Source organism: Gadus chalcogrammus, chromosome 12 (assembly GCF_026213295.1).
Source record: "Gadus chalcogrammus isolate NIFS_2021 chromosome 12, NIFS_Gcha_1.0, whole genome shotgun sequence".
NCBI lineage: Eukaryota > Metazoa > Chordata > Actinopteri > Gadiformes > Gadidae > Gadus > Gadus chalcogrammus.
In genome coordinates, this window is record NC_079423.1 from 10,503,375 (window position 1) to 10,526,927 (window position 23,553).

The 23,553-nt window shown below is 45.5% G+C and overlaps 25 non-coding genes and 1 pseudogene across 25 annotated transcripts; all 26 read left to right on the forward strand.

Annotated features, from left to right (window-relative positions):
• The first annotated feature begins 49 nt into the window (after positions 1-49).
• Positions 50-168, forward strand: LOC130398354 (5S ribosomal RNA). Its single transcript, XR_008900928.1, has one exon. It is a non-coding gene; the product is annotated as a 5S ribosomal RNA (ribosomal RNA).
• A 519-nt stretch (positions 169-687) lies between these two features.
• Positions 688-806, forward strand: LOC130398355 (5S ribosomal RNA). The gene has a single exon (XR_008900929.1). It is a non-coding gene; the product is annotated as a 5S ribosomal RNA (ribosomal RNA).
• Positions 807-1,335: 529 nt separating this feature from the next.
• On the forward strand, positions 1,336-1,454 carry LOC130398356 (5S ribosomal RNA). The gene has a single exon (XR_008900930.1). It is a non-coding gene; the product is annotated as a 5S ribosomal RNA (ribosomal RNA).
• Positions 1,455-1,981: 527 nt separating this feature from the next.
• On the forward strand, positions 1,982-2,100 carry LOC130398358 (5S ribosomal RNA). Its single transcript, XR_008900932.1, has one exon. It is a non-coding gene; the product is annotated as a 5S ribosomal RNA (ribosomal RNA).
• A 528-nt stretch (positions 2,101-2,628) lies between these two features.
• LOC130398359 (5S ribosomal RNA) lies at positions 2,629-2,747 on the forward strand. Its single transcript, XR_008900933.1, has one exon. It is a non-coding gene; the product is annotated as a 5S ribosomal RNA (ribosomal RNA).
• A 518-nt stretch (positions 2,748-3,265) lies between these two features.
• Positions 3,266-3,383, forward strand: LOC130394292 (5S ribosomal RNA). The gene has a single exon (XR_008897465.1). It is a non-coding gene; the product is annotated as a 5S ribosomal RNA (ribosomal RNA).
• A 529-nt stretch (positions 3,384-3,912) lies between these two features.
• LOC130399594 (5S ribosomal RNA) lies at positions 3,913-4,031 on the forward strand. The gene has a single exon (XR_008902100.1). It is a non-coding gene; the product is annotated as a 5S ribosomal RNA (ribosomal RNA).
• A 519-nt stretch (positions 4,032-4,550) lies between these two features.
• LOC130399595 (5S ribosomal RNA) lies at positions 4,551-4,669 on the forward strand. The gene has a single exon (XR_008902101.1). It is a non-coding gene; the product is annotated as a 5S ribosomal RNA (ribosomal RNA).
• Positions 4,670-5,199: 530 nt separating this feature from the next.
• Positions 5,200-5,318, forward strand: LOC130398360 (5S ribosomal RNA). The gene has a single exon (XR_008900934.1). It is a non-coding gene; the product is annotated as a 5S ribosomal RNA (ribosomal RNA).
• A 528-nt stretch (positions 5,319-5,846) lies between these two features.
• Positions 5,847-5,965, forward strand: LOC130398361 (5S ribosomal RNA). The gene has a single exon (XR_008900935.1). It is a non-coding gene; the product is annotated as a 5S ribosomal RNA (ribosomal RNA).
• A 530-nt stretch (positions 5,966-6,495) lies between these two features.
• On the forward strand, positions 6,496-6,614 carry LOC130398362 (5S ribosomal RNA). Its single transcript, XR_008900936.1, has one exon. It is a non-coding gene; the product is annotated as a 5S ribosomal RNA (ribosomal RNA).
• A 518-nt stretch (positions 6,615-7,132) lies between these two features.
• LOC130398363 (5S ribosomal RNA) lies at positions 7,133-7,251 on the forward strand. The gene has a single exon (XR_008900937.1). It is a non-coding gene; the product is annotated as a 5S ribosomal RNA (ribosomal RNA).
• Positions 7,252-7,780: 529 nt separating this feature from the next.
• LOC130398364 (5S ribosomal RNA) lies at positions 7,781-7,899 on the forward strand. Its single transcript, XR_008900938.1, has one exon. It is a non-coding gene; the product is annotated as a 5S ribosomal RNA (ribosomal RNA).
• A 519-nt stretch (positions 7,900-8,418) lies between these two features.
• LOC130398365 (5S ribosomal RNA) lies at positions 8,419-8,537 on the forward strand. Its single transcript, XR_008900939.1, has one exon. It is a non-coding gene; the product is annotated as a 5S ribosomal RNA (ribosomal RNA).
• Positions 8,538-9,066: 529 nt separating this feature from the next.
• LOC130398366 (5S ribosomal RNA) lies at positions 9,067-9,185 on the forward strand. Its single transcript, XR_008900940.1, has one exon. It is a non-coding gene; the product is annotated as a 5S ribosomal RNA (ribosomal RNA).
• Positions 9,186-9,714: 529 nt separating this feature from the next.
• On the forward strand, positions 9,715-9,833 carry LOC130398367 (5S ribosomal RNA). Its single transcript, XR_008900941.1, has one exon. It is a non-coding gene; the product is annotated as a 5S ribosomal RNA (ribosomal RNA).
• A 529-nt stretch (positions 9,834-10,362) lies between these two features.
• On the forward strand, positions 10,363-10,481 carry LOC130398369 (5S ribosomal RNA). The gene has a single exon (XR_008900943.1). It is a non-coding gene; the product is annotated as a 5S ribosomal RNA (ribosomal RNA).
• Positions 10,482-13,361: 2,880 nt separating this feature from the next.
• Positions 13,362-13,484, forward strand: LOC130396283 (5S ribosomal RNA; annotated as a pseudogene).
• Positions 13,485-14,013: 529 nt separating this feature from the next.
• On the forward strand, positions 14,014-14,132 carry LOC130400915 (5S ribosomal RNA). Its single transcript, XR_008903383.1, has one exon. It is a non-coding gene; the product is annotated as a 5S ribosomal RNA (ribosomal RNA).
• A 2,050-nt stretch (positions 14,133-16,182) lies between these two features.
• On the forward strand, positions 16,183-16,301 carry LOC130394807 (5S ribosomal RNA). The gene has a single exon (XR_008897929.1). It is a non-coding gene; the product is annotated as a 5S ribosomal RNA (ribosomal RNA).
• A 3,539-nt stretch (positions 16,302-19,840) lies between these two features.
• On the forward strand, positions 19,841-19,959 carry LOC130398370 (5S ribosomal RNA). The gene has a single exon (XR_008900944.1). It is a non-coding gene; the product is annotated as a 5S ribosomal RNA (ribosomal RNA).
• A 530-nt stretch (positions 19,960-20,489) lies between these two features.
• LOC130398371 (5S ribosomal RNA) lies at positions 20,490-20,608 on the forward strand. The gene has a single exon (XR_008900945.1). It is a non-coding gene; the product is annotated as a 5S ribosomal RNA (ribosomal RNA).
• Positions 20,609-21,136: 528 nt separating this feature from the next.
• On the forward strand, positions 21,137-21,255 carry LOC130398372 (5S ribosomal RNA). Its single transcript, XR_008900946.1, has one exon. It is a non-coding gene; the product is annotated as a 5S ribosomal RNA (ribosomal RNA).
• A 518-nt stretch (positions 21,256-21,773) lies between these two features.
• LOC130398373 (5S ribosomal RNA) lies at positions 21,774-21,892 on the forward strand. The gene has a single exon (XR_008900947.1). It is a non-coding gene; the product is annotated as a 5S ribosomal RNA (ribosomal RNA).
• A 519-nt stretch (positions 21,893-22,411) lies between these two features.
• On the forward strand, positions 22,412-22,530 carry LOC130398374 (5S ribosomal RNA). Its single transcript, XR_008900948.1, has one exon. It is a non-coding gene; the product is annotated as a 5S ribosomal RNA (ribosomal RNA).
• A 518-nt stretch (positions 22,531-23,048) lies between these two features.
• On the forward strand, positions 23,049-23,167 carry LOC130398375 (5S ribosomal RNA). The gene has a single exon (XR_008900949.1). It is a non-coding gene; the product is annotated as a 5S ribosomal RNA (ribosomal RNA).
• Positions 23,168-23,553: the final 386 nt, after the last annotated feature.

The following is a 23,553-nucleotide window of genomic DNA, read 5'->3' on the forward strand; positions in this document are numbered from 1 at the left end:
ACTCCTTATGTGCTACTGTATAAAACCTGGTTTTGCGCCTGCACTAATTGCTTACGGCCATACCACCCTGAACACGCCCGATCTCGTCTGATCTCGGAAGCTAAGCAGGGTCGGGCCTGGTTAGTACTTGGATGGGAGACCGCCTGGGAATACCAGGTGCTGTAAGCTTTTTCTTTTTCAACTCGAGCTCATTGACTCCGTGGCGTACCGTGACCTGATGTTTACTGCCAACCGCTTTGGAGGATTTAAGCAACATACAAAAACTGACAACGTCTCTCAAAACTATTTTTGTGAAACATGAGGACAGTATAGTGATACTGCCAGCAGGGAGCACCAGAGAGCTGAACCGACAGTTGTACATTTCTTAAACTTTCACCAACACAAACACGCACGCTCACTTCAGATCATGGGAGGACGTCAAAAAATCACCACCCATTCTCTGACACTTTAACCGTTAACCTTGGTTCAAACATTTAACATCACACGCACACGCAGTGTATTTCAGATAATTAATGAATTCAGATGTCACAATGATCGTTTACATGGATAAGGAGTCCTACTGAATCAATTACTGCCGTTTATATCTAACTAATGATTGTTTTTGTAAAAGTGTAACGTCGAGCCTCAGCAGCTTTCTCACTCCTTATGTGCTACTGTATAAAACCTGGTTTTGCGCCTGCACTAATTGCTTACGGCCATACCACCCTGAACACGCCCGATCTCGTCTGATCTCGGAAGCTAAGCAGGGTCGGGCCTGGTTAGTACTTGGATGGGAGACCGCCTGGGAATACCAGGTGCTGTAAGCTTTTTCTTTTTCAACTCGAGCTCATTGCCTCCGTGGCCTACCGTGGCGTACCGTGACCTGATGTTTACTGCCAACCGCTTTGGAGGATTTAAGCAACATACAAAAACTGACAACGTCTCTCAAAACTATTTTTGTGAAACATGAGGACAGTATAGTGATACTGCCAGCAGGGAGCACCAGAGAGCTGAACCGACAGTTGTACATTTCTTAAACTTTCACCAACACAAACACGCACGCTCACTTCAGATCATGGGAGGACGTCAAAAAATCACCACCCATTCTCTGACACTTTAACCGTTAACCTTGGTTCAAACATTTAACATCACACGCACACGCAGTGTATTTCAGATAATTAATGAATTCAGATGTCACAATGATCGTTTACATGGATAAGGAGTCCTACTGAATCAATTACTGCCGTTTATATCTAACTAATGATTGTTTTTGTAAAAGTGTAACGTCGAGCCTCAGCAGCTTTCTCACTCCTTATGTGCTACTGTATAAAACCTGGTTTTGCGCCTGCACTAATTGCTTACGGCCATACCACCCTGAACACGCCCGATCTCGTCTGATCTCGGAAGCTAAGCAGGGTCGGGCCTGGTTAGTACTTGGATGGGAGACCGCCTGGGAATACCAGGTGCTGTAAGCTTTTCTTTTTCAACTCGAGCTCATTGCCTCCGTGGCTACCGTGGCGTACCGTGACCTGATGTTTACTGCCAACCGCTTTGGAGGATTTAAGCAACATACAAAAACTGACAACGTCTCTCAAAACTATTTTTGTGAAACATGAGGACAGTATAGTGATACTGCCAGCAGGGAGCACCAGAGAGCTGAACCGACAGTTGTACATTTCTTAAACTTTCACCAACACAAACACGCACGCTCACTTCAGATCATGGGAGGACGTCAAAAAATCACCACCCATTCTCTGACACTTTAACCGTTAACCTTGGTTCAAACATTTAACATCACACGCACACGCAGTGTATTTCAGATAATTAATGAATTCAGATGTCACAATGATCGTTTACATGGATAAGGAGTCCTACTGAATCAATTACTGCCGTTTATATCTAACTAATGATTGTTTTTGTAAAAGTGTAACGTCGAGCCTCAGCAGCTTTCTCACTCCTTATGTGCTACTGTATAAAACCTGGTTTTGCGCCTGCACTAATTGCTTACGGCCATACCACCCTGAACACGCCCGATCTCGTCTGATCTCGGAAGCTAAGCAGGGTCGGGCCTGGTTAGTACTTGGATGGGAGACCGCCTGGGAATACCAGGTGCTGTAAGCTTTTCTTTTTCAACTCGAGCTCATTGACTCCGTGGCCTACCGTGGCGTACCGTGACCTGATGTTTACTGCCAACCGCTTTGGAGGATTTAAGCAACATACAAAAACTGACAACGTCTCTCAAAACTATTTTTGTGAAACATGAGGACAGTATAGTGATACTGCCAGCAGGGAGCACCAGAGAGCTGAACCGACAGTTGTACATTTCTTAAACTTTCACCAACACAAACACGCACGCTCACTTCAGATCATGGGAGGACGTCAAAAAATCACCACCCATTCTCTGACACTTTAACCGTTAACCTTGGTTCAAACATTTAACATCACACGCACACGCAGTGTATTTCAGATAATTAATGAATTCAGATGTCACAATGATCGTTTACATGGATAAGGAGTCCTACTGAATCAATTACTGCCGTTTATATCTAACTAATGATTGTTTTTGTAAGAGTGTAACGTCGAGCCTCAGCAGCTTTCTCACTCCTTATGTGCTACTGTATAAAACCTGGTTTTGCGCCTGCACTAATTGCTTACGGCCATACCACCCTGAACACGCCCGATCTCGTCTGATCTCGGAAGCTAAGCAGGGTCGGGCCTGGTTAGTACTTGGATGGGAGACCGCCTGGGAATACCAGGTGCTGTAAGCTTTTTCTTTTTCAACTCGAGCTCATTGACTCCGTGGCGTACCGTGACCTGATGTTTACTGCCAACCGCTTTGGAGGATTTAAGCAACATACAAAAACTGACAACGTCTCTCAAAACTATTTTTGTGAAACATGAGGACAGTATAGTGATACTGCCAGCAGGGAGCACCAGAGAGCTGAACCGACAGTTGTACATTTCTTAAACTTTCACCAACACAAACACGCACGCTCACTTCAGATCATGGGAGGACGTCAAAAAATCACCACCCATTCTCTGACACTTTAACCGTTAACCTTGGTTCAAACATTTAACATCACACGCACACGCAGTGTATTTCAGATAATTAATGAATTCAGATGTCACAATGATCGTTTACATGGATAAGGAGTCCTACTGAATCAATTACTGCCGTTTATATCTAACTAATGATTGTTTTTGTAAAAGTGTAACGTCGAGCCTCAGCAGCTTTCTCACTCCTTATGTGCTACTGTATAAAACCTGGTTTTGCGCCTGCACTATTGCTTACGGCCATACCACCCTGAACACGCCGATCTCGTCTGATCTCGGAAGCTAAGCAGGGTCGGGCCTGGTTAGTACTTGGATGGGAGACCGCCTGGGAATACCAGGTGCTGTAAGCATTTTCTTTTTCAACTCGAGCTCATTGACTCCGTGGCCTACCGTGGCGTACCGTGACCTGATGTTTACTGCCAACCGCTTTGGAGGATTTAAGCAACATACAAAAACTGACAACGTCTCTCAAAACTATTTTTGTGAAACATGAGGACAGTATAGTGATACTGCCAGCAGGGAGCACCAGAGAGCTGAACCGACAGTTGTACATTTCTTAAACTTTCACCAACACAAACACGCACGCTCACTTCAGATCATGGGAGGACGTCAAAAAATCACCACCCATTCTCTGACACTTTAACCGTTAACCTTGGTTCAAACATTTAACATCACACGCACACGCAGTGTATTTCAGATAATTAATGAATTCAGATGTCACAATGATCGTTTACATGGATAAGGAGTCCTACTGAATCAATTACTGCCGTTTATATCTAACTAATGATTGTTTTTGTAAGAGTGTAACGTCGAGCCTCAGCAGCTTTCTCACTCCTTATGTGCTACTGTATAAAACCTGGTTTTGCGCCTGCACTAATTGCTTACGGCCATACCACCCTGAACACGCCCGATCTCGTCTGATCTCGGAAGCTAAGCAGGGTCGGGCCTGGTTAGTACTTGGATGGGAGACCGCCTGGGAATACCAGGTGCTGTAAGCATTTTCTTTTTCAACTCGAGCTCATTGACTCCGTGGCGTACCGTGACCTGATGTTTACTGCCAACCGCTTTGGAGGATTTAAGCAACATACAAAAACTGACAACGTCTCTCAAAACTATTTTTGTGAAACATGAGGACAGTATAGTGATACTGCCAGCAGGGAGCACCAGAGAGCTGAACCGACAGTTGTACATTTCTTAAACTTTCACCAACACAAACACGCACGCTCACTTCAGATCATGGGAGGACGTCAAAAAATCACCACCCATTCTCTGACACTTTAACCGTTAACCTTGGTTCAAACATTTAACATCACACGCACACGCAGTGTATTTCAGATAATTAATGAATTCAGATGTCACAATGATCGTTTACATGGATAAGGAGTCCTACTGAATCAATTACTGCCGTTTATATCTAACTAATGATTGTTTTTGTAAGAGTGTAACGTCGAGCCTCAGCAGCTTTCTCACTCCTTATGTGCTACTGTATAAAACCTGGTTTTGCGCCTGCACTAATTGCTTACGGCCATACCACCCTGAACACGCCCGATCTCGTCTGATCTCGGAAGCTAAGCAGGGTCGGGCCTGGTTAGTACTTGGATGGGAGACCGCCTGGGAATACCAGGTGCTGTAAGCATTTTTCTTTTTCAACTCGAGCTCATTGCCTCCGTGGCCTACCGTGGCGTACCGTGACCTGATGTTTACTGCCAACCGCTTTGGAGGATTTAAGCAACATACAAAAACTGACAACGTCTCTCAAAACTATTTTTGTGAAACATGAGGACAGTATAGTGATACTGCCAGCAGGGAGCACCAGAGAGCTGAACCGACAGTTGTACATTTCTTAAACTTTCACCAACACAAACACGCACGCTCACTTCAGATCATGGGAGGACGTCAAAAAATCACCACCCATTCTCTGACACTTTAACCGTTAACCTTGGTTCAAACATTTAACATCACACGCACACGCAGTGTATTTCAGATAATTAATGAATTCAGATGTCACAATGATCGTTTACATGGATAAGGAGTCCTACTGAATCAATTACTGCCGTTTATATCTAACTAATGATTGTTTTTGTAAAAGTGTAACGTCGAGCCTCAGCAGCTTTCTCACTCCTTATGTGCTACTGTATAAAACCTGGTTTTGCGCCTGCACTAATTGCTTACGGCCATACCACCCTGAACACGCCCGATCTCGTCTGATCTCGGAAGCTAAGCAGGGTCGGGCCTGGTTAGTACTTGGATGGGAGACCGCCTGGGAATACCAGGTGCTGTAAGCTTTTCTTTTTCAACTCGAGCTCATTGACTCCGTGGCCTACCGTGGCGTACCGTGACCTGATGTTTACTGCCAACCGCTTTGGAGGATTTAAGCAACATACAAAAACTGACAACGTCTCTCAAAACTATTTTTGTGAAACATGAGGACAGTATAGTGATACTGCCAGCAGGGAGCACCAGAGAGCTGAACCGACAGTTGTACATTTCTTAAACTTTCACCAACACAAACACGCACGCTCACTTCAGATCATGGGAGGACGTCAAAAAATCACCACCCATTCTCTGACACTTTAACCGTTAACCTTGGTTCAAACATTTAACATCACACGCACACGCAGTGTATTTCAGATAATTAATGAATTCAGATGTCACAATGATCGTTTACATGGATAAGGAGTCCTACTGAATCAATTACTGCCGTTTATATCTAACTAATGATTGTTTTTGTAAGAGTGTAACGTCGAGCCTCAGCAGCTTTCTCACTCCTTATGTGCTACTGTATAAAACCTGGTTTTGCGCCTGCACTAATTGCTTACGGCCATACCACCCTGAACACGCCCGATCTCGTCTGATCTCGGAAGCTAAGCAGGGTCGGGCCTGGTTAGTACTTGGATGGGAGACCGCCTGGGAATACCAGGTGCTGTAAGCTTTTTCTTTTTCAACTCGAGCTCATTGACTCCGTGGCCTACCGTGGCGTACCGTGACCTGATGTTTACTGCCAACCGCTTTGGAGGATTTAAGCAACATACAAAAACTGACAACGTCTCTCAAAACTATTTTTGTGAAACATGAGGACAGTATAGTGATACTGCCAGCAGGGAGCACCAGAGAGCTGAACCGACAGTTGTACATTTCTTAAACTTTCACCAACACAAACACGCACGCTCACTTCAGATCATGGGAGGACGTCAAAAAATCACCACCCATTCTCTGACACTTTAACCGTTAACCTTGGTTCAAACATTTAACATCACACGCACACGCAGTGTATTTCAGATAATTAATGAATTCAGATGTCACAATGATCGTTTACATGGATAAGGAGTCCTACTGAATCAATTACTGCCGTTTATATCTAACTAATGATTGTTTTTGTAAAAGTGTAACGTCGAGCCTCAGCAGCTTTCTCACTCCTTATGTGCTACTGTATAAAACCTGGTTTTGCGCCTGCACTAATTTGCTTACGGCCATACCACCCTGAACACGCCCGATCTCGTCTGATCTCGGAAGCTAAGCAGGGTCGGGCCTGGTTAGTACTTGGATGGGAGACCGCCTGGGAATACCAGGTGCTGTAAGCTTTTCTTTTTCAACTCGAGCTCATTGACTCCGTGGCGTACCGTGACCTGATGTTTACTGCCAACCGCTTTGGAGGATTTAAGCAACATACAAAAACTGACAACGTCTCTCAAAACTATTTTTGTGAAACATGAGGACAGTATAGTGATACTGCCAGCAGGGAGCACCAGAGAGCTGAACCGACAGTTGTACATTTCTTAAACTTTCACCAACACAAACACGCACGCTCACTTCAGATCATGGGAGGACGTCAAAAAATCACCACCCATTCTCTGACACTTTAACCGTTAACCTTGGTTCAAACATTTAACATCACACGCACACGCAGTGTATTTCAGATAATTAATGAATTCAGATGTCACAATGATCGTTTACATGGATAAGGAGTCCTACTGAATCAATTACTGCCGTTTATATCTAACTAATGATTGTTTTTGTAAGAGTGTAACGTCGAGCCTCAGCAGCTTTCTCACTCCTTATGTGCTACTGTATAAAACCTGGTTTTGCGCCTGCACTAATTGCTTACGGCCATACCACCCTGAACACGCCCGATCTCGTCTGATCTCGGAAGCTAAGCAGGGTCGGGCCTGGTTAGTACTTGGATGGGAGACCGCCTGGGAATACCAGGTGCTGTAAGCTTTTTCTTTTTCAACTCGAGCTCATTGCCTCCGTGGCCTACCGTGGCGTACCGTGACCTGATGTTTACTGCCAACCGCTTTGGAGGATTTAAGCAACATACAAAAACTGACAACGTCTCTCAAAACTATTTTTGTGAAACATGAGGACAGTATAGTGATACTGCCAGCAGGGAGCACCAGAGAGCTGAACCGACAGTTGTACATTTCTTAAACTTTCACCAACACAAACACGCACGCTCACTTCAGATCATGGGAGGACGTCAAAAAATCACCACCCATTCTCTGACACTTTAACCGTTAACCTTGGTTCAAACATTTAACATCACACGCACACGCAGTGTATTTCAGATAATTAATGAATTCAGATGTCACAATGATCGTTTACATGGATAAGGAGTCCTACTGAATCAATTACTGCCGTTTATATCTAACTAATGATTGTTTTTGTAAAAGTGTAACGTCGAGCCTCAGCAGCTTTCTCACTCCTTATGTGCTACTGTATAAAACCTGGTTTTGCGCCTGCACTAATTGCTTACGGCCATACCACCCTGAACACGCCCGATCTCGTCTGATCTCGGAAGCTAAGCAGGGTCGGGCCTGGTTAGTACTTGGATGGGAGACCGCCTGGGAATACCAGGTGCTGTAAGCTTTTTCTTTTTCAACTCGAGCTCATTGACTCCGTGGCGTACCGTGACCTGATGTTTACTGCCAACCGCTTTGGAGGATTTAAGCAACATACAAAAACTGACAACGTCTCTCAAAACTATTTTTGTGAAACATGAGGACAGTATAGTGATACTGCCAGCAGGGAGCACCAGAGAGCTGAACCGACAGTTGTACATTTCTTAAACTTTCACCAACACAAACACGCACGCTCACTTCAGATCATGGGAGGACGTCAAAAAATCACCACCCATTCTCTGACACTTTAACCGTTAACCTTGGTTCAAACATTTAACATCACACGCACACGCAGTGTATTTCAGATAATTAATGAATTCAGATGTCACAATGATCGTTTACATGGATAAGGAGTCCTACTGAATCAATTACTGCCGTTTATATCTAACTAATGATTGTTTTTGTAAAAGTGTAACGTCGAGCCTCAGCAGCTTTCTCACTCCTTATGTGCTACTGTATAAAACCTGGTTTTGCGCCTGCACTAATTGCTTACGGCCATACCACCCTGAACACGCCCGATCTCGTCTGATCTCGGAAGCTAAGCAGGGTCGGGCCTGGTTAGTACTTGGATGGGAGACCGCCTGGGAATACCAGGTGCTGTAAGCTTTTTCTTTTTCAACTCGAGCTCATTGACTCCGTGGCCTACCGTGGCGTACCGTGACCTGATGTTTACTGCCAACCGCTTTGGAGGATTTAAGCAACATACAAAAACTGACAACGTCTCTCAAAACTATTTTTGTGAAACATGAGGACAGTATAGTGATACTGCCAGCAGGGAGCACCAGAGAGCTGAACCGACAGTTGTACATTTCTTAAACTTTCACCAACACAAACACGCACGCTCACTTCAGATCATGGGAGGACGTCAAAAAATCACCACCCATTCTCTGACACTTTAACCGTTAACCTTGGTTCAAACATTTAACATCACACGCACACGCAGTGTATTTCAGATAATTAATGAATTCAGATGTCACAATGATCGTTTACATGGATAAGGAGTCCTACTGAATCAATTACTGCCGTTTATATCTAACTAATGATTGTTTTTGTAAAAGTGTAACGTCGAGCCTCAGCAGCTTTCTCACTCCTTATGTGCTACTGTATAAAACCTGGTTTTGCGCCTGCACTAATTGCTTACGGCCATACCACCCTGAACACGCCCGATCTCGTCTGATCTCGGAAGCTAAGCAGGGTCGGGCCTGGTTAGTACTTGGATGGGAGACCGCCTGGGAATACCAGGTGCTGTAAGCTTTTTCTTTTTCAACTCGAGCTCATTGACTCCGTGGCCTACCGTGGCGTACCGTGACCTGATGTTTACTGCCAACCGCTTTGGAGGATTTAAGCAACATACAAAAACTGACAACGTCTCTCAAAACTATTTTTGTGAAACATGAGGACAGTATAGTGATACTGCCAGCAGGGAGCACCAGAGAGCTGAACCGACAGTTGTACATTTCTTAAACTTTCACCAACACAAACACGCACGCTCACTTCAGATCATGGGAGGACGTCAAAAAATCACCACCCATTCTCTGACACTTTAACCGTTAACCTTGGTTCAAACATTTAACATCACACGCACACGCAGTGTATTTCAGATAATTAATGAATTCAGATGTCACAATGATCGTTTACATGGATAAGGAGTCCTACTGAATCAATTACTGCCGTTTATATCTAACTAATGATTGTTTTTGTAAGAGTGTAACGTCGAGCCTCAGCAGCTTTCTCACTCCTTATGTGCTACTGTATAAAACCTGGTTTTGCGCCTGCACTAATTGCTTACGGCCATACCACCCTGAACACGCCCGATCTCGTCTGATCTCGGAAGCTAAGCAGGGTCGGGCCTGGTTAGTACTTGGATGGGAGACCGCCTGGGAATACCAGGTGCTGTAAGCTTTTTCTTTTTCAACTCGAGCTCATTGACTCCGTGGCCTACCGTGGCGTACCGTGACCTGATGTTTACTGCCAACCGCTTTGGAGGATTTAAGCAACATACAAAAACTGACAACGTCTCTCAAAACTATTTTTGTGAAACATGAGGACAGTATAGTGATACTGCCAGCAGGGAGCACCAGAGAGCTGAACCGACAGTTGTACATTTCTTAAACTTTCACCAACACAAACACGCACGCTCACTTCAGATCATGGGAGGACGTCAAAAAATCACCACCCATTCTCTGACACTTTAACCGTTAACCTTGGTTCAAACATTTAACATCACACGCACACGCAGTGTATTTCAGATAATTAATGAATTCAGATGTCACAATGATCGTTTACATGGATAAGGAGTCCTACTGAATCAATTACTGCCGTTTATATCTAACTAATGATTGTTTTTGTAAAAGTGTAACGTCGAGCCTCAGCAGCTTTCTCACTCCTTATGTGCTACTGTATAAAACCTGGTTTTGCGCCTGCACTAATTGCTTACGGCCATACCACCCTGAACACGCCCGATCTCGTCTGATCTCGGAAGCTAAGCAGGGTCGGGCCTGGTTAGTACTTGGATGGGAGACCGCCTGGGAATACCAGGTGCTGTAAGCTTTTTCTTTTTCAACTCGAGCTCATTGCCTCCGTGGCCTACCGTGGCGTACCGTGACCTGATGTTTACTGCCAACCGCTTTGGAGGATTTAAGCAACATACAAAAACTGACAACGTCTCTCAAAACTATTTTTGTGAAACATGAGGACAGTATAGTGATACTGCCAGCAGGGAGCACCAGAGAGCTGAACCGACAGTTGTACATTTCTTAAACTTTCACCAACACAAACACGCACGCTCACTTCAGATCATGGGAGGACGTCAAAAAATCACCACCCATTCTCTGACACTTTAACCGTTAACCTTGGTTCAAACATTTAACATCACACGCACACGCAGTGTATTTCAGATAATTAATGAATTCAGATGTCACAATGATCGTTTACATGGATAAGGAGTCCTACTGAATCAATTACTGCCGTTTATATCTAACTAATGATTGTTTTTGTAAAAGTGTAACGTCGAGCCTCAGCAGCTTTCTCACTCCTTATGTGCTACTGTATAAAACCTGGTTTTGCGCCTGCACTAATTGCTTACGGCCATACCACCCTGAACACGCCCATTGAGGAAGTGATACGCCCATTGAGGAAGTGTTTGGTGTGCTTGAGTGGTGAGAGGAGGACGGTGTTGGAGCGAGGATTCTTTTGGTGGTAAATCAAGTATTTATAGATATTTTTTTGGTTAGTTTTGCGTCTAGTCGTTTATTCCCCCGACAGCTTGCTGTTTGGGGGAGTATTAGTATACTTTAGTTCGGTTTTTTTTCGATGTCTCACGCGGTTTCGAAAACTCGAATAGAAGACGGCATGGAACGGAACACGGCTCCTGCTGCGGTGACGGATGGTGGTTGTGTGGCGAAGAGGACATCGGAGGACGTACTAGGCGGGAGACCGGTGACTGCGGAGAGAGCAACAAGAGAGAAGGAGGACAAGGTTGCGGATGGTGGCCCGAGCTACAGCAGGGAGTTGTCTGTGGCTGTGGAGCTTGTGGGAGAGGAGAAAATCCCGATGATGGAGATGCTAAGGGCGATGCAGAGTGTATGTGGATTGGTCTTGGGATGTCGCTACCTCTCATTGAACCAATATGAAGTAACGATGAATCACCCCAACGGGAAGAGGCGATTGTTGGATGGTTTTAGGATAAGGGGGACCAGCGTCGTCGCAAAAGACTTGACTGCAGATGAGATGGTGGTGTCCTTTATGAGTCTACCAGTGTACATTACGGATGAGGAGATTCTGAAGAAGCTTGCGGACTGGGGTGTGGAGGCAGTTTCGCCGATTGCAAGGAGGAAGTGGCCTGGGATGACCATATGTGAGGGTACACGGTTTGTTAAGGTGAAGTTTAACAAGGAAGTACGGTCCTTGCCTTGGTCCACACGTTTTGACACTGAAAAGGGTGCTGAATATTTCCGAGTCATCCATGACAGACAATTAAAGGTGTGTAGATTGTGCATCCAGCCTGGACATATAGTGAGGGACTGTCCTGACTTCCTCTGTCGGAAGTGCGGGAAGCAGGGGCACTATGCAAGGGAGTGTGTGGCTGTGATTAAATGCAGAGAGTGTGGTAATAGAAAGGGAAATTGTGTGTGTAAGGAGGAGCAGGTGGGAGGGGGTGCCCTCTCAGTTGACCCAGACTCAAGGGCTGTATCGTTGGAGAGTGAGGAAAGTGGAGGGGAAGAGAGTGCGGAAGAGGAGATGGAGCACGGGGAGCTGTCTGACGGGGAGACAGTCTTGGACAGTCAGCTACAGGTTGTGCTGAAGGACCCGGGTGTGGGGGGCATGGGGTTGCCCGGGGGGCAAAGCTCTCAAGGAGAGCTTTCCTCTCTACCGGCATCTGGGCACCCTACACCAGCGGAGGGCGTAGCCAAGGTGCCGCGGGGGTCTGGACAGTTGGGGAACGAGGCGGGACATGGCACGGGGGCTAGCCTAGAAGTGGATTTGGTTGTGTCAATGGCCCCGGCATCAGGGGGAGATGGGGGCACAGGGTTGGGGGGGGGCAGGAGCTCTCAAGCGGGGCTCCTCTCTTTACAGGCGCCCGGGTGGCCTACAGTAGAGGAAGATGCAGCCTGGGGGTCTTGTGCTGTGACTATTGAGGCTACAGCCGACGCGTCTCATTGGCGTGGTATGGCGCCTATAATTTCCCCCCCCACACTGGCTGATGGAAGGGAGAGGGAGAATAAGTCTGGGAATGAGGCGTTGGGTGTTTGTAGGGAGAGGGCGCCCAGGGTCAGACGCAGGAGAGGGGTTGATTCCGATGAGGAACAGAGGAACTTGAAAAAGAAAGGGGTACGTAAAAAAAAAAAAATGATTTTAACAGTAATACCCACTCTGTGTCTTTTGATTTCAATGGTCACACTCACATCAATTAATATCAACGGTCTTAACAATATGGCGAAGTTTGATGAGGTGTTAATCAATTTTAAATCCGATATTTTAGTGCTGCAGGAAACAAACTGGACACAGGCTAAAATGCCAGAAATCAAGGAGAAATGGAGGGGACTGTTATTCGTCAATTGTGGGACGGCAAGAACGTGTGGTGTGGCAATACTTGTAAAGGAGGATGTGGTTGGGAATGTGAAGGAGGTTCTGAATGATGGGAAGGGGAGGATTTTCACAAGTATTTTGTTAGGAACAGCACTTTAGTCATGGTAACGGAATCAGGGACGTTAGGATTTAGTGTGTAGTGTGGGCATTGTTTTTCCTGCTTGTTAAGACCTGGCAGACCACTCCGACGCAAATGTTTGTTGTGTATGATTAGGGTTAACCTCTCTATATGATTGTTGCGTACATTTGTGATTATCAACTGTCTGTATGTCTTCTGTGTGTCATACTGTGTTTGGTTATGACCGTAAAAGATTGTAAATTACTGTAAATACGGAATTTTAATTGTAAAACTATATTACACCCTGAAACACGCCCGATCTCGTCTGAATCTCGGAAGCTAAGCAGGGTCGGGCCTGGTTAGTACTTGGATGGGAGACCGCCTGGGAATACCAGGTGCTGTAAGCTTTTTCTTTTTCAACTCGAGCTCATTGACTCCGTGGCCTACCGTGGCGTACCGTGACCTGATGTTTACTGCCAACCGCTTTGGAGGATTTAAGCAACATACAAAAACTGACAACGTCTCTCAAAACTATTTTTGTGAAACATGAGGACAGTATAGTGATACTGCCAGCAGGGAGCACCAGAGAGCTGAACCGACAGTTGTACATTTATTAAACTTTCACCAACACAAACACGCACGCTCACTTCAGATCATGGGAGGACGTCAAAAAATCACCACCCATTCTCTGACACTTTAACCGTTAACCTTGGTTCAAACATTTAACATCACACGCACACGCAGTGTATTTCAGATAATTAATGAATTCAGATGTCACAATGATCGTTTACATGGATAAGGAGTCCTACTGAATCAATTACTGCCGTTTATATCTAACTAATGATTGTTTTTGTAAGAGTGTAACGTCGAGCCTCAGCAGCTTTCTCACTCCTTATGTGCTACTGTATAAAACCTGGTTTTGCGCCTGCACTAATTGCTTACGGCCATACCACCCTGAACACGCCCGATCTCGTCTGATCTCGGAAGCTATGCAGGGTCGGGCCTGGTTAGTACTTGGATGGGAGACCGCCTGGGAATACCAGGTGCTGTAAGCATTTTATTTTTCAACTCGAGCTCATTGACTCCGTGGCGTACCGTGACCTGATGTTTACTGCCAACCGCTTTGGAGGATTTAAGCAACATACAAAAACTGACAACGTCTCTCAAAACTGTTTTTGTGAAACATGAGGACAGTATAGTGATACTGCCAGCAGGGAGCACCAGAGAGCTGAACCGACAGTTGTACATTTCTTAAACTTTCACCAACACAAACACGCACGCTCACTTCAGTGGGGTGTTCCACAAAGCCGGTTTTATCACATAACCGGGTAAGTTAACCCAGGGTTTGCTGTAACCCTAGGTTTTCCGTTCCAAAAGGATCACGGTATGTTAGTTGCTATAGCAACATATGCTCTGAATCAAACCTGGTCGGACCAGGTTTTGCGCAGGTTAAGTTTGAAACATAACCCGGTTTTGGGTATTTCAACCGGCGTTCACCGCAGATTTCATGTGTTCACAATGGCATGCCCTTTTGATGAGAGAACTGCTGATATCAGAGCGCAAATTATACGTGCAATCCACCGGGAGCGATTGATAAGACCACGGCTCGACATCTTGGCATATTGGATGACTTTTTGCTGGAGTGGAGAGATATAGATTCTCGCGCAAATCTTTAATATATTTAAATAGCCTTACATAGCCAACACTACCAATCGAGGACCTGGCCTCAGTTCACTCCAGACTATTTGCGTAGCCCTCCGTTTTTTTCAAATGGTAGTTTTATCTAGGCTATAATGCTGGAGATGCTGAGCACATCACAGTCGTTTCAGATGACCCATCCAAGATTTGTATCGGCCTCCTATCATACAAAGAGCAATATTGTCTGAGTACTATGCCGAGAGGCATTTACAACATAAAGTATAAAATAGTCCTAACGGACTTGCATCCACTGGAGAATGTTCGATCGTAGCCGGCGGCTTCATACAAGCACTGATCCATCTTGATCTGTGAAGTTGATGAATTGTCACTTTTAGGTTTTCTACCCAGTTACCAAAAAAGAAACATTTGGAATAGTATGCGCTGTGGCAAGCACACGGTTTGCATGTGTTACTTCGAAGGCAAAAAAAATCTAAAATACAAGAAAACACAAAAACCTACATTCAACCAGTGTGGGGTATGGCCCATGACTCTCTGAGGTGGTAGGTACCTCCAGGTACCCCCTCCATGCCAGGGCGCCCTGAATTTATGTTTATTAACAGCTCCTCCACCGGGGTCAAGACAATTTGAGGGCCAGATCCAGTCTGCCGACTGTCGGCCTTTTCACGATTGGCTTAAAAAAATGGCTTATTTAAATTTATACCAATACGATGGTGGGAAAAGCTTACCAGTTTGTATGTTTTTTATACTTCATTTTTATACTTGATTCTCTGACCGCTTGGAAGCAATCGGAGTACATATTGTTTTAGAAGAAAGGGGTTATGTGGTAGGATCTTTAAGAATGCTTAACTGGGATATTTATATATTCATGGCTCAAATATTAAGGATCATGCTTTTGACGTGTAACTAACGCATTTACGCGGTCAGCGATCCGCTGCCAGGCTTTGGTTCTCCGGGTTCCAGAGGTTTTAGCGTTCCCTTTTCTTGTGATAATGTCCTTCTCCTCGTCATAGCTCTCCAGGAGAACCTGGGGTTCCATTTCATTGAAATAAGCGGCCCGTTTCGCCATATCGATCAGGGTTTCCATGATCCATACATCACGTCTTTTTAAGTTTGGCGTGGACGCGCACAACCCTGTGTTAACCAACCCCGAGTTGATTGAACTAATGCATAACCGCTGCTGTGGAACCGAAAACTCTGGGTTGGTCGGCACAGGGTCAATCAACCTAGAGTTCAGCGTTAACTCAGTGTTTGTTAAACCTCCGTTCGTGGAACACCCCTCAGATGTCACAATGATCGTTTACATGGATAAGGAGTCCTACTGAATCAATTACTGCCGTTTATATCTAACTAATGATTGTTTTTGTAAAAGTGTAACGTCGAGCCTCAGCAGCTTTCTCACTCCTTATGTGCTACTGTATAAAACCTGGTTTTGCGCCTGCACTAATTGCTTACGGCCATACCACCCTGAACATGCCCGATCTCGTTTGATGTCGGAAGTTAAGCAGGGTCGGGCCTGGTTAGTACTTGGATGGGAGACCGCCTGGGAATACTAGGTGCTGTAAGCTATTTCTTTTTCAACTCGAGCTCATTGCCTCCGTGGCCTACCGTGGCGTACCGTGACCTGATGTTTACTGCCAACCGCTTTGGAGGATTTAAGCAACATACAAAAACTGACAACGTCTCTCAAAACTATTTTTGTGAAACATGAGGACAGTATAGTGATACTGCCAGCAGGGAGCACCAGAGAGCTGAACCGACAGTTGTACATTTCTTAAACTTTCACCAACACAAACACGCACGCTCACTTCAGATCATGGGAGGACGTCAAAAAATCACCACCCATTCTCTGACACTTTAACCGTTAACCTTGGTTCAAACATTTAACATCACACGCACACGCAGTGTATTTCAGATAATTAATGAATTCAGATGTCACAATGATCGTTTACATGGATAAGGAGTCCTACTGAATCAATTACTGCCGTTTATATCTAACTAATGATTGTTTTTGTAAAAGTGTAACGTCGAGCCTCAGCAGCTTTCTCACTCCTTATGTGCTACTGTATAAAACCTGGTTTTGCGCCTGCACTAATTGCTTACGGCCATACCACCCTGAACACGCCCATTGAGGAAGTGATACGCCCATTGAGGAAGTGTTTGGTGTGCTTGAGTGGTGAGAGGAGGACGGTGTTGGAGCGAGGATTCTTTTGGTGGTAAATCAAGTATTTATAGATTTTTTTTGGTTAGTTTTGCGTCTAGTCGTTTATTCCCCCGACAGCTTGCTGTTTGGGGGAGTATTAGTATACTTTAGTTCGGTTTTTTTTCGATGTCTCACGCGGTTTCGAAAACTCGAATAGAAGACGGCATGGAACGGAACACGGCTCCTGCTGCGGTGACGGATGGTGGTTGTGTGGCGAAGAGGACATCGGAGGACGTACTAGGCGGGAGACCGGTGACTGCGGAGAGAGCAACAAGAGAGAAGGAGGACAAGGTTGCGGATGGTGGCCCGAGCTACAGCAGGGAGTTGTCTGTGGCTGTGGAGCTTGTGGGAGAGGAGAAAATCCCGATGATGGAGATGCTAAGGGCGATGCAGAGTGTATGTGGATTGGTCTTGGGATGTCGCTACCTCTCATTGAACCAATATGAAGTAACGATGAATCACCCCAACGGGAAGAGGCGATTGTTGGATGGTTTTAGGATAAGGGGGACCAGCGTCGTCGCAAAAGACTTGACTGCAGATGAGATGGTGGTGTCCTTTATGAGTCTACCAGTGTACATTACGGATGAGGAGATTCTGAAGAAGCTTGCGGACTGGGGTGTGGAGGCAGTTTCGCCGATTGCAAGGAGGAAGTGGCCTGGGATGACCATATGTGAGGGTACACGGTTTGTTAAGGTGAAGTTTAACAAGGAAGTACGGTCCTTGCCTTGGTCCACACGTTTTGACACTGAAAAGGGTGCTGAATATTTCCGAGTCATCCATGACAGACAATTAAAGGTGTGTAGATTGTGCATCCAGCCTGGACATATAGTGAGGGACTGTCCTGACTTCCTCTGTCGGAAGTGCGGGAAGCAGGGGCACTATGCAAGGGAGTGTGTGGCTGTGATTAAATGCAGAGAGTGTGGTAATAGAAAGGGAAATTGTGTGTGTAAGGAGGAGCAGGTGGGAGGGGGTGCCCTCTCAGTTGACCCAGACTCAAGGGCTGTATCGTTGGAGAGTGAGGAAAGTGGAGGGGAAGAGAGTGCGGAAGAGGAGATGGAGCACGGGATGCTGTCTGACGGGGAGACAGTCTTGGACAGTCAGCTACAGGTTGTGCTGAAGGACCCGGGTGTGGGGGGCATGGGGTTGCCCGGGGGGCAAAGCTCTCAAGGAGAGCTTTCCTCTCTACCGGCATCTGGGCACCCTACACCAGCGGAGGGCGTAGCCAAGGTGCCGCGGGGGTCTGGACAGTTGGGGAACGAGGCGGGACATGGCACGGGGGCTAGCCTAGAAGTGGATTTGGTTGTGTCAATGGCCCCGGCATCAGGGGGAGATGGGGGCACAGGGTTGGGGGGGGGCAGGAGCTCTCAAGCGGGGCTCCTCTCTTTACAGGCGCCCGGGTGGCCTACAGTAGAGGAAGATGCAGCCTGGGGGTCTTGTGCTGTGACTATTGAGGCTACAGCCGACGCGTCTCATTGGCGTGGTATGGCGCCTATAATTTCCCCCCCCACACTGGCTGATGGAAGGGAGAGGGAGAATAAGTCTGGGAATGAGGCGTTGGGTGTTTGTAGGGAGAGGGCGCCCAGGGTCAGACGCAGGAGAGGGGTTGATTCCGATGAGGAACAGAGGAACTTGAAAAAGAAAGGGGTACGTAAAAAAAAAAAAATGATTTTAACAGTAATACCCACTCTGTGTCTTTTGATTTCAATGGTCACACTCACATCAATTAATATCAACGGTCTTAACAATATGGCGAAGTTTGATGAGGTGTTAATCAATTTTAAATCCGATATTTTAGTGCTGCAGGAAACAAACTGGACACAGGCTAAAATGCCAGAAATCAAGGAGAAATGGAGGGGACTGTTATTCGTCAATTGTGGGACGGCAAGATCGTGTGGTGTGGCAATACTTGTAAAGGAGGATGTGGTTGGGAATGTGAAGGAGGTTCTGAATGATGGGAAGGGGAGGATTTTCACAAGTATTTTGTTAGGAACAGCACTTTAGTCATGGTAACGGAATCAGGGACGTTAGGATTTAGTGTGTAGTGTGGGCATTGTTTTTCCTGCTTGTTAAGACCTGGCAGACCACTCCGACGCAAATGTTTGTTGTGTATGATTAGGGTTAACCTCTCTATATGATTGTTGCGTACATTTGTGATTATCAACTGTCTGTATGTCTTCTGTGTGTCATACTGTGTTTGGTTATGACCGTAAAAGATTGTAAATTACTGTAAATACGGAATTTTAATAAAAAAAAAAAAAAAAAAAAAAAAAAAAAAAAAACACGCCCGATCTCGTCTGATCTCGGAAGCTAAGCAGGGTCGGGCCTGGTTAGTACTTGGATGGGAGACCGCCTGGGAATACCAGGTGCTGTAAGCTATTTCTTTTTCAACTCGAGCTCATTGCCTCCGTGGCCTACCGTGGCGTACCGTGACCTGATGTTTACTGCCAACCGCTTTGGAGGATTTAAGCAACATACAAAAACTGACAACGTCTCTCAAAACTATTTTTGTGAAACATGAGGACAGTATAGTGATACTGCCAGCAGGGAGCACCAGAGAGCTGAACCGACAGTTGTACATTTCTTAAACTTTCACCAACACAAACACGCACGCTCACTTCAGATCATGGGAGGACGTCAAAAAATCACCACCCATTCTCTGACACTTTAACCGTTAACCTTGGTTCAAACATTTAACATCACACGCACACGCAGTGTATTTCAGATAATTAATGAATTCAGATGTCACAATGATCGTTTACATGGATAAGGAGTCCTACTGAATCAATTACTGCCGTTTATATCTAACTAATGATTGTTTTTGTAAAAGTGTAACGTCGAGCCTCAGCAGCTTTCTCACTCCTTATGTGCTACTGTATAAAACCTGGTTTTGCGCCTGCACTAATTGCTTACGGCCATACCACCCTGAACACGCCCGATCTCGTCTGATCTCGGAAGCTAAGCAGGGTCGGGCCTGGTTAGTACTTGGATGGGAGACCGCCTGGGAATACCAGGTGCTGTAAGCTTTTTCTTTTTCAACTCGAGCTCATTGACTCCGTGGCCTACCGTGGCGTACCGTGACCTGATGTTTACTGCCAACCGCTTTGGAGGATTTAAGCAACATACAAAAACTGACAACGTCTCTCAAAACTAGTTTTTGTGAAACATGAGGACAGTATAGTGATACTGCCAGCAGGGAGCACCAGAGAGCTGAACCGACAGTTGTACATTTCTTAAACTTTCACCAACACAAACACGCACGCTCACTTCAGATCATGGGAGGACGTCAAAAAATCACCACCCATTCTCTGACACTTTAACCGTTAACCTTGGTTCAAACATTTAACATCACACGCACACGCAGTGTATTTCAGATAATTAATGAATTCAGATGTCACAATGATCGTTTACATGGATAAGGAGTCCTACTGAATCAATTACTGCCGTTTATATCTAACTAATGATTGTTTTTGTAAAAGTGTAACGTCGAGCCTCAGCAGCTTTCTCACTCCTTATGTGCTACTGTATAAAACCTGGTTTTGCGCCTGCACTAATTGCTTACGGCCATACCACCCTGAACACGCCCGATCTCGTCTGATCTCGGAAGCTAAGCAGGGTCGGGCCTGGTTAGTACTTGGATGGGAGACCGCCTGGGAATACCAGGTGCTGTAAGCTTTTCTTTTTCAACTCGAGCTCATTGACTCCGTGGCCTACCGTGGCGTACCGTGACCTGATGTTTACTGCCAACCGCTTTGGAGGATTTAAGCAACATACAAAAACTGACAACGTCTCTCAAAACTATTTTTGTGAAACATGAGGACAGTATAGTGATACTGCCAGCAGGGAGCACCAGAGAGCTGAACCGACAGTTGTACATTTCTTAAACTTTCACCAACACAAACACGCACGCTCACTTCAGATCATGGGAGGACGTCAAAAAATCACCACCCATTCTCTGACACTTTAACCGTTAACCTTGGTTCAAACATTTAACATCACACGCACACGCAGTGTATTTCAGATAATTAATGAATTCAGATGTCACAATGATCGTTTACATGGATAAGGAGTCCTACTGAATCAATTACTGCCGTTTATATCTAACTAATGATTGTTTTTGTAAGAGTGTAACGTCGAGCCTCAGCAGCTTTCTCACTCCTTATGTGCTACTGTATAAAACCTGGTTTTGCGCCTGCACTAATTGCTTACGGCCATACCACCCTGAACACGCCCGATCTCGTCTGATCTCGGAAGCTAAGCAGGGTCGGGCCTGGTTAGTACTTGGATGGGAGACCGCCTGGGAATACCAGGTGCTGTAAGCTTTTTCTTTTTCAACTCGAGCTCATTGACTCCGTGGCGTACCGTGACCTGATGTTTACTGCCAACCGCTTTGGAGGATTTAAGCAACATACAAAAACTGACAACGTCTCTCAAAACTATTTTTGTGAAACATGAGGACAGTATAGTGATACTGCCAGCAGGGAGCACCAGAGAGCTGAACCGACAGTTGTACATTTCTTAAACTTTCACCAACACAAACACGCACGCTCACTTCAGATCATGGGAGGACGTCAAAAAATCACCACCCATTCTCTGACACTTTAACCGTTAACCTTGGTTCAAACATTTAACATCACACGCACACGCAGTGTATTTCAGATAATTAATGAATTCAGATGTCACAATGATCGTTTACATGGATAAGGAGTCCTACTGAATCAATTACTGCCGTTTATATCTAACTAATGATTGTTTTTGTAAAGTGTAACGTCGAGCCTCAGCAGCTTTCTCACTCCTTATGTGCTACTGTATAAAACCTGGTTTTGCGCCTGCACTAATTGCTTACGGCCATACCACCCTGAACACGCCCGATCTCGTCTGATCTCGGAAGCTAAGCAGGGTCGGGCCTGGTTAGTACTTGGATGGGAGACCGCCTGGGAATACCAGGTGCTGTAAGCTTTTTCTTTTTCAACTCGAGCTCATTGACTCCGTGGCGTACCGTGACCTGATGTTTACTGCCAACCGCTTTGGAGGATTTAAGCAACATACAAAAACTGACAACGTCTCTCAAAACTATTTTTGTGAAACATGAGGACAGTATAGTGATACTGCCAGCAGGGAGCACCAGAGAGCTGAACCGACAGTTGTACATTTCTTAAACTTTCACCAACACAAACACGCACGCTCACTTCAGATCATGGGAGGACGTCAAAAAATCACCACCCATTCTCTGACACTTTAACCGTTAACCTTGGTTCAAACATTTAACATCACACGCACACGCAGTGTATTTCAGATAATTAATGAATTCAGATGTCACAATGATCGTTTACATGGATAAGGAGTCCTACTGAATCAATTACTGCCGTTTATATCTAACTAATGATTGTTTTTGTAAGAGTGTAACGTCGAGCCTCAGCAGCTTTCTCACTCCTTATGTGCTACTGTATAAAACCTGGTTTTGCGCCTGCACTAATTGCTTACGGCCATACCACCCTGAACACGCCCGATCTCGTCTGATCTCGGAAGCTAAGCAGGGTCGGGCCTGGTTAGTACTTGGATGGGAGACCGCCTGGGAATACCAGGTGCTGTAAGCTTTTCTTTTTCAACTCGAGCTCATTGACTCCGTGGCGTACCGTGACCTGATGTTTACTGCCAACCGCTTTGGAGGATTTAAGCAACATACAAAAACTGACAACGTCTCTCAAAACTATTTTTGTGAAACATGAGGACAGTATAGTGATACTGCCAGCAGGGAGCACCAGAGAGCTGAACCGACAGTTGTACATTTCTTAAACTTTCACCAACACAAACACGCACGCTCACTTCAGATCATGGGAGGACGTCAAAAAATCACCACCCATTCTCTGACACTTTAACCGTTAACCTTGGTTCAAACATTTAACATCACACGCACACGCAGTGTATTTCAGATAATTAATGAATTCAGATGTCACAATGATCGTTTACATGGATAAGGAGTCCTACTGAATCAATTACTGCCGTTTATATCTAACTAATGATTGTTTTTGTAAGAGTGTAACGTCGAGCCTCAGCAGCTTTCTCACTCCTTATGTGCTACTGTATAAAACCTGGTTTTGCGCCTGCACTAATTGCTTACGGCCATACCACCCTGAACACGCCCGATCTCGTCTGATCTCGGAAGCTAAGCAGGGTCGGGCCTGGTTAGTACTTGGATGGGAGACCGCCTGGGAATACCAGGTGCTGTAAGCTTTTTCTTTTTCAACTCGAGCTCATTGACTCCGTGGCCTACCGTGGCGTACCGTGACCTGATGTTTACTGCCAACCGCTTTGGAGGATTTAAGCAACATACAAAAACTGACAACGTCTCTCAAAACTATTTTTGTGAAACATGAGGACAGTATAGTGATACTGCCAGCAGGGAGCACCAGAGAGCTGAACCGACAGTTGTACATTTCTTAAACTTTCACCAACACAAACACGCACGCTCACTTCAGATCATGGGAGGACGTCAAAAAATCACCACCCATTCTCTGACACTTTAACCGTTAACCTTGGTTCAAACATTTAACATCACACGCACACGCAGTGTATTTCAGATAATTAATGAATTCAGATGTCACAATGATCGTTTACAT